General features: G+C 34.8%; 1 long non-coding RNA gene across 1 annotated transcript in view; it reads left to right on the plus strand.

Annotated features, from left to right (window-relative positions):
• The window catches only part of LOC112136061 (uncharacterized), a 44,391-nt gene extending 41,113 nt beyond the window's left edge, over window positions 1-3,278 (plus strand). Inside the window, exons 2-3 of the long non-coding RNA XR_002917263.2 lie at window positions 97-225; window positions 743-3,278. This is a non-coding gene — a long non-coding RNA (uncharacterized LOC112136061). The remainder of the gene's footprint in view (window positions 1-96; window positions 226-742) is intronic.
• Window positions 3,279-7,720: the final 4,442 nt, after the last annotated feature.

The following is a 7,720-nucleotide window of genomic DNA, read 5'->3' on the forward strand; positions in this document are numbered from 1 at the left end:
TCTCAAGGTGCTGACTCAGAGATCCAGAATGCTTCTTTCACAGCTGCATAGCCTTCCCAAAGAAAGTCTGAAGGGCATTTCTTTTTTTCATTATAGACATGAAGTGCATTTATTCTGCTCACATGTCCATGGCCTGAGTAATTACTTGGTCTCATCTAAATGGAAAAATATGATAAAATATAGTTTTCTATGTGTAAAGGATGGAGGAATATAAAACAATTTGGAGTAAGTATACAGCACAGTAGCTACCTACCAAGATGGGATTCTATTGCTTAATTATAATATAGGTTCATACAAGTATAAAAATCTCAATTTACATTTGTATGCTAAAATATCTATAGCAACTTCTGAATGAAGGAATTCTTTGTGGCTTCTTTTATCTCTCTTGAGATGTTTGTGCATGATATTTTAAATTTTTGAATCTTAAGCATAACGTGCACGTAATTAAAGTGTGCCTAAGTTTTATGTGCATATAAGCATATGTGTGTATATGTATAGAGAGACAAGAGAGGGAAATAAAAAGAGAAAATACCCTTATTTTCTTCTCTCTGTTTAATTTACTAAATATGAATGCAAACAAATGTTTTGCGTACCTTTATTTGTTATATTCTGGAAAATTGCCTTTTCAAATACATAGTGGTCTATAAAAAAACTGATTTTTTTTGTTTTTTTTACAATCAATAGCCTACTCAATTCATTGATTTATCTAGCTAATATTTATATATGCCTTTTTTTTTTTTAGACAGAGTCTCGCTGTGCCGCCTAGGCTGGAGTACAGTGGCACATTCTTGGCTCACTGAAACATCTGCCTCCCGGATTCACGCCATTCTCCTGCCTCAGCCTCCCAAGTAGCTGGGACTACAGGCGCTTGCCACCACGACCAGCTAATTTTTTGTATTTTTAGTAGAGACGGGGTTTCACCGTGTTAGCCAGGATGGTCTTGATCTCCTGACCTCGTGATCCACCTGCCTTGGCCTCCCAAAGTGCTGGGATTACAGGCGTGAGCCACCGTGCCGGGCCACATGTCTTCTTTTTGCTAGGCACTGTTCCAACACTGAGGGTTTCACAGTGGAGACAAAATTGCTATGGAATTTACATTTATAGCAAGAGAAAGACAAAAAATAAATGAGAAAAAAATCAATAAAATAGAATGCTCAAAGTGTGAATGAAAGAAGTAAAACCGGTAACAGAAGTGCAAGGGTGGTAGAGGGAGGAAATTTAATGTTAAATAGTTTGACAAGAGAAAGTCTTTCCATTAAATTGATTTCTGAGTAAAGAATTTATAAGGAAGTCTGAAATGTAGATGTCTCTAGGGAGACTATTCCAGCAGAGAAACCAACAAGAAAAAGAAATATCCTGAAGCTGAACACAGGCGAATGTTCCGGGAATAGGAATGAAGCCAGTGAGCCCAGAGGGGAGAAAGTCTAGAGTTAGAGATCAGCGAGGTCAAGAATGTGGCAATGTGTTCTCTGAGATCTTTCAAGCCAGAGCAGTGAGTTTGACTTTTCATGAAGGAAAGTCATGGGAGTGTTTAAAGCAGAAAAAGAGATAATATATAGTCTACTGAGTCACTCTGGCTGCCGTGTGGAAATATATGTTAAAGAGGGCCAAGAACAGAAGTAAGTAGATCATTTTGAGGCAAGTATCAATATAAGAGATGATGCTCACTCCAACTAGAATAGTAGCAACAGAGATGGTGAGAAATTGTCAGGTTATTGATCCATTTTGAAGGGAAAGGCAAAAGAATTTGCTGATAGAACAAATTTGTAATGTGAAAGTAAGAATGGAATTCCCCTTTACCTAGAAGAGAAAGAATTTGAGGAGAGGTTTGAGACATAAAATCAAGAGGCATTCTTTATATATTGTTTAGAGGCCTCATAAAATAAGTAGGTGAAGGTGTTAAAAAAACAACTGTGTGTTTAGGAGTATGCAGTTTCAGTAAGAGAGAGTTTCCCTGAGACTAAAATAATGTCCATTCATGCTTCTTTTGTATTTATTATATCCTAGGAACTGTTTTGTCTACTATATGTATGAGTTTTTAATTTACACAAAATTCCCATAGGTACTATTATTATCAACATTTTACAATGAGAAGGCTAAGACATAAAGAAATTAAGTATTTGTTCCAAAGACAAAGAGTTACTAACTGATAAAGCAAATGTCTGTCTATTAACCCTGCTTATTGTCACTCTTGGTAATTAATTATCATATAGCTAACATTTAAAGCCATGAAATCACATGAAATCCCCAGGGGAGAGTCAGGGAGAATGGAAGAGTTCCAAAGAGGGGTGGAAAAATAACATTTTATGAGAAAGAAAACAAGCCAGGTTGTGCTGTCTTGGAAGCAAAGACAGTATTTCAAGAAGGATTTGATCACGTGTATAAAATTATGCTGATAGGCTAAATTAGAAAGGCTTCAGGTTGGCTTTGGGGCTTAACTGCATGGAGGATTTGGGGAACCTTGATGAAATCAGCCCAGTGAAGGGACAAGTGTGAACTTCAGAGAGACAAAAAGTGACGACAAGAAATAGAGATAATTTTTGAAGAGTTATTTTGGAAGCAGAACAATGGCAAAGAAGGGTGGTTGGATCAAAAAAGGATTTTTTGTTTGCATACATTTTAAGTTAGAAGAATATGGCACTGTCTCTGCACTTTCCTGACGTAGAGTATATAAGCACAAGTGTAAAGAGGTGTTTGGAGTAGAGAAAATTATCATGCTATTTAGTTTATTAATTCAGTGAATGAGAAGAACTCATTAGCTTAGGGTAAGTCGAAGTTTGGAGCTACAGGAAGATAAATGAATAGGAGAGATAGTATATATCTACTGTCAATGAATAGAGTCAAACTATATAAAATATTTTAAGAGATTTATTCTGAGCCAAATATGAGTGATCATGGTCCGTGGAGGTCCTGAGAACATGTGCCCAAGGTGGTAGAGGTACAGCTTGGTTTTATATATTTTAAGGAGGCATGAGACATCAATCAAACACATTTAAGAAATACATTGGTTTGGTTCAGAAAGGCGGGACAACTCAAAGTGGGGGCTTCCAGCTATAGGTAAATTTAAACATTTTCTGGTTGACAGTTGAGTTTATCTGAAGACCTGGGATCAATAGAAAGGAAATGTTCAGGTTAAGATAAAGGTTATGGGACATGAAGTTTTATTGTGCAGAAGAATATCTCACATAGCAGACTTCAGAGAGAGAGCAGGTGGTACAATGTTTCTTATTGGACCTAAAAGGGTGCCTGGCTCTTAGTTGGTTATCTCATGGATCTGGAAAGGAAGAAAGGAAAACAACAGGGAGAGGGGATTCTCTATAGAAGTGAATTTTTCCCACAAGAGACTTTACAGGGCAATTTCAAGACATGGCAGAGAAACATGTTTTGGAGTAAAATATTTTGATTTTCCTCCTTGTGTTGCCAGAGTCAGACTGGAAAGTAAGTCATGATATACAGAGTTAAATAAAACCCATCTGATGAGAATTTATGGTTTGTAGGGCTTAACTCCTCAGACCCATTAGATGGGAATTTGGGCAAGATTTAAAAAAAAAGTCAGACCTTAGTCCTCACTACTGTGAAAGTTAGGCCACATTAGGATCAATTTCACTCATAATAGGAGAAATGCAAATTAATACTACTCAGAGATGTCATTTACACCTGCAGATGGGCCCCATCACAAGAGCATGACCATACATTACTTTTGGGGAGATCTATCTTACATTGACATTGGGAATAAATAATGGTACAACCCCAGTAGAGATAAATTTAACAATATCTAGAAAACATATATGTTCACTTAGCTTTTGACCCAGCAAGCCCACTTCTATGAAGCATTGTCAAAAATGTAAGAAGGCTTGGGTCTAAGGTTATTTACTGTGGTATAATTTGTAATTACGAAAGTTTGGAAATAATTCAGGTGTCTATGAGTGCGGGACTAGTTGAATAACTTATAGTTCATCCACATACTGAAACATTCTGTAGCTTTAAAAATGAAGAAAGAACATCTATGCACCAACTGGAAATAATCTGCAGGATGGAATATAAAATGAAAAAGGAAAAGTGCAGAACAATAAGTAATGCATGCCACTTTTTCTATAAGAAAGAGGAAGAGAAATGTGTATATGTATTAACGTGTTCACTCATATGCATATATATTTGCTAAAATAAGTTTTAGAAAAGTAAATAAAAATTAATACAAATGCTTTCTATAGTGGTAGGGAAAGACAAGGATGGAAGGCAGAGATATAATTAGAACCCTCATAATAATTCTTTTTATGTAGTATTGAATTTGATAATTTATGCATATTTTATATATTCAAAAAATAAAATTTTTATCAAAGGGAATAAAGGCAGACAGTAAAAGAAAAGGTGAATTAAAACAGAGGATGCTGCTGAAGTTTGGAATTTTTTTTAAAAATTCTGCTAAGTAGGTAAAAATATTTTAATGAAGTTTTAATTTGCATTTCTGCTTTTTGGCAAAATTGAGCATCTTCTTGTAGGCATAAGACTCTTTTTAACTTTTTTAAAAAATGTGATGTGATTATTTGTTCCTTTTTGCCCATGTTCTGTTATGTGTTGTTCTTGATTTTTAGGAATTCTTTTTATATCAGGGATGCTAACCTTTTCTCTGTGCTATAAAGTGCAAGAATTTTTTTCATCAGTTCATTTGATTTATAACTTTGATCATTTTTTGTTATACAAAGTAATTATATAGTGTTAAAGTGTATCAAAATTTATTTTATTGTTTTAGAATTTTGAGTGTTAGGAAGTTTTTCCTAACTTCCTGTAAATATTATAGGAATAAATAAGATAACATAATTATTCCTATAAATAATTATGTTATCTTCTAGTCTCTCTACGGTTTCTCTCTCTCTCCTACCTTTCTTCAAACATTGTGCCATAGCAAAAATTGTACTGTCTAAAATTACACAGACAAGGAAGACTTATTCCAGGCTATTGCAACAGGGCAAGAGGTTCAACTTTACTAAAACAAATGGACGAAGAGTTTCTAAGAATTGAGGTAGAGATGGCATAGGGCAAGAGGATCACAGGCTGTTTGTATTTGCTAATTGGTCCTACCCTCCGCCCCCTGCACCACCCCACCCCACCCGCCGACACCTACAAAAAGTAAACTGTCTTGTATATTCATGACAGGAGGTAGTTTTGCAATTTAGAGCAAGGGGATCACAGAGGTCAAGCTCCTACTCTCCCAAGACATTGGGAGGTAGAGATTCCATCTTTCTTGATGATTACATTTCAAAGAGATGGCTGCCAGGTATTTGAGGAAAAAAAAAGTCCTGATTGCTAAAGCTACGTAAAGGTTTTCTAAAAGATTTTCACATCAAATGGGCAGAGAAAAATATTATAATTAAAAGTTTTCTAAAGTAAGTGTTCTAAGAACTTGGTGGGCAGGGGCCTAGAGCCAGGAAGTCTGGCTAAAGTTTATTCTTGCTTAGGGAAACATGAGGGGCCTCTAAGTCACTTCCTTTCTTCCAGGCTACTTACCTTTCTTCTCTTTGTCATTTAGACAGGTGGTATATAATCCTTTCATAATTTATCTTGATATACAGATAGATGACGTTTGACTGCTGCAACTGGTGCTCATCTGGGATCTAGAGGCAGTTATCTGAGGATCTGTATTAATGGAAACTTTTTCACAATCTCCATGAAATAAACAGCTACTTGCACACATGATTTCTTTCATACTACAGTACTGATTTTTCACAAATAAAAGAAAAAGAAATAATACTTTATAAGAACAACAGCAATAAAAAAGAAACAATCTCCCTTATTTTTATTTGAATGAATATTTTTTGTGAAAAGTTGTTTTGTATTCAGGTGGCTATGTAATCCTCTAATTTCTCTAGAAGTTTTCAGAATAATTTCGTACCTTCTTTCATTATAGGTTTCCAAATGCATAACAGGGATGAGTGAGCTTGTGAGTTTCTTTAATATTTATTTGAAAATTTAGTGATATAGAGTTATAATTGATCAATATTACCTTCTCTGAGGCGTAATTCAGAGACTAAATGCTATACATTAATTGTGGATTTGTTAGAATAAAATCCTCTGGATAACACAGAGAAGCAAGAGATGTATTATATAAGGCTATCCCAAAAGTAAAAACCTTTAAAGAATGCAACAATTGAATGAACATAGTTTTCAAGCTTTTAATTTGCTTTTCTCTCCTTGAAAGCGTTCCTGGCCTTGATATATCAAACCATCATCGCCCCATCTACCACTGTATGTTTTATCAAAAGCTCAGCACAAATTCATAAATAATTTAAATGCAGAATTTATTTTTAAATTGCTTAGAAATACAATTGCTGAGAAGTTATGATACAATGCTTTATATCTACCCAACTATTTTTTAATGTTTTAAGCATCACTCAAAAAATCAGAAATACAATAACTTTTATGTTTCATATTGAGTTGACTTTACCTGAATAAAAGGGGCAAGCCCTTATCCTTCAGCAAGCTGATTTGAAGAGAGGGCTCAGAAAACAATACTCAGAGATAGAATGATATGGCTCCCTGAATGTTTGCTGCCTTTAAACTCTAATCAATGTATAGAAATTAAATCACTGCCATGCCTTTCTCTAGACTAATATTAATAGTCAGACAAAATAGAAATAACAAGAGGCATTACACAAAATTATATAACTATTGTATTTGTTTTATTTTATCTACAAATAAAAACAGCTAGTATTCATATAATGTGAAAAGCTGTTGTTTTTCTGTGTGTTTTAATGCTTTATAAAAGCAACAAAGAAAAACATTTCAGGGCTGTAAAAAACACCTTTTTTAGTGTTTAGAAATTACATATATTTTGGCCGGGTGCGGTGGCTCACACTGGTAATCCCAGCACTTTGGGAGGGAGGTCAAGGCGGGCAGATCACCTGAGGTCAGAATTTCCAGAACAGCCTGGCCAACATGGTGAAACCCCTTCTCTATTAAAAATACAAAAACTAGCCGGGCATGATGGCAGATGCCTGGAATCCCAGCTACTCGGGAGGCGGAGGCAGGAGAATCACTTGAACCTAGGAGGTCGAGGTTGCAGCGAGCCAAGATTGTGGCATTTCACCCCAGCCTGGGAGACAAAGCAAGACTACGTCTCAAACAAAAAAAAAAAAAAAAAAAAAAAAAGAAGAAGAAGAAGTTACATATATTTTAAAGATACATAAGCCCACATAAGGGAGTACCTATAGGCCAATGATGAATAATTTGAGCATCAAAAATAATGATAAATACCATTGAACAAACACTGACTATATAAAAAGTTATGATATTAACTCAAAAAAGTAGAAAAAAAAGACCAAAAACAAACTTATAAACTATCAAAACAAAGCATTAATTTTTTTTTGCCTTTCCAAATAGTCTTCGTTGACGAGGGGAAAATCTTTACTGAAGAATTATAACTAATAAATGTAGGATAAATAATAGAACTAGAAAGCCACTGTTATCAACGGTAATGAAATGATTGAATCAGGCAAAGAATAAGGACTATAAAATTATGACATGAAAGGTTTAAAGAAAATCTTCCAGTGGAGCTATTTGCAGTCCTAACCACTAAAAATAGATTTTGCTCCTCTGGATGTGGTGCTAAATATGAAGCACCCAGAACAACCTATGAAGGAAGTTTGCCAAAACTTCTCTGAATCTCATCACATTTTAAAGATAACTTATTATTTATATAAAGTGAAATGACCCCTTGACAAAT

Source organism: Pongo abelii, chromosome 14 (genome assembly GCF_028885655.2).
Source record: "Pongo abelii isolate AG06213 chromosome 14, NHGRI_mPonAbe1-v2.0_pri, whole genome shotgun sequence".
NCBI classification, from domain to species: domain Eukaryota; kingdom Metazoa; phylum Chordata; class Mammalia; order Primates; family Hominidae; genus Pongo; species Pongo abelii.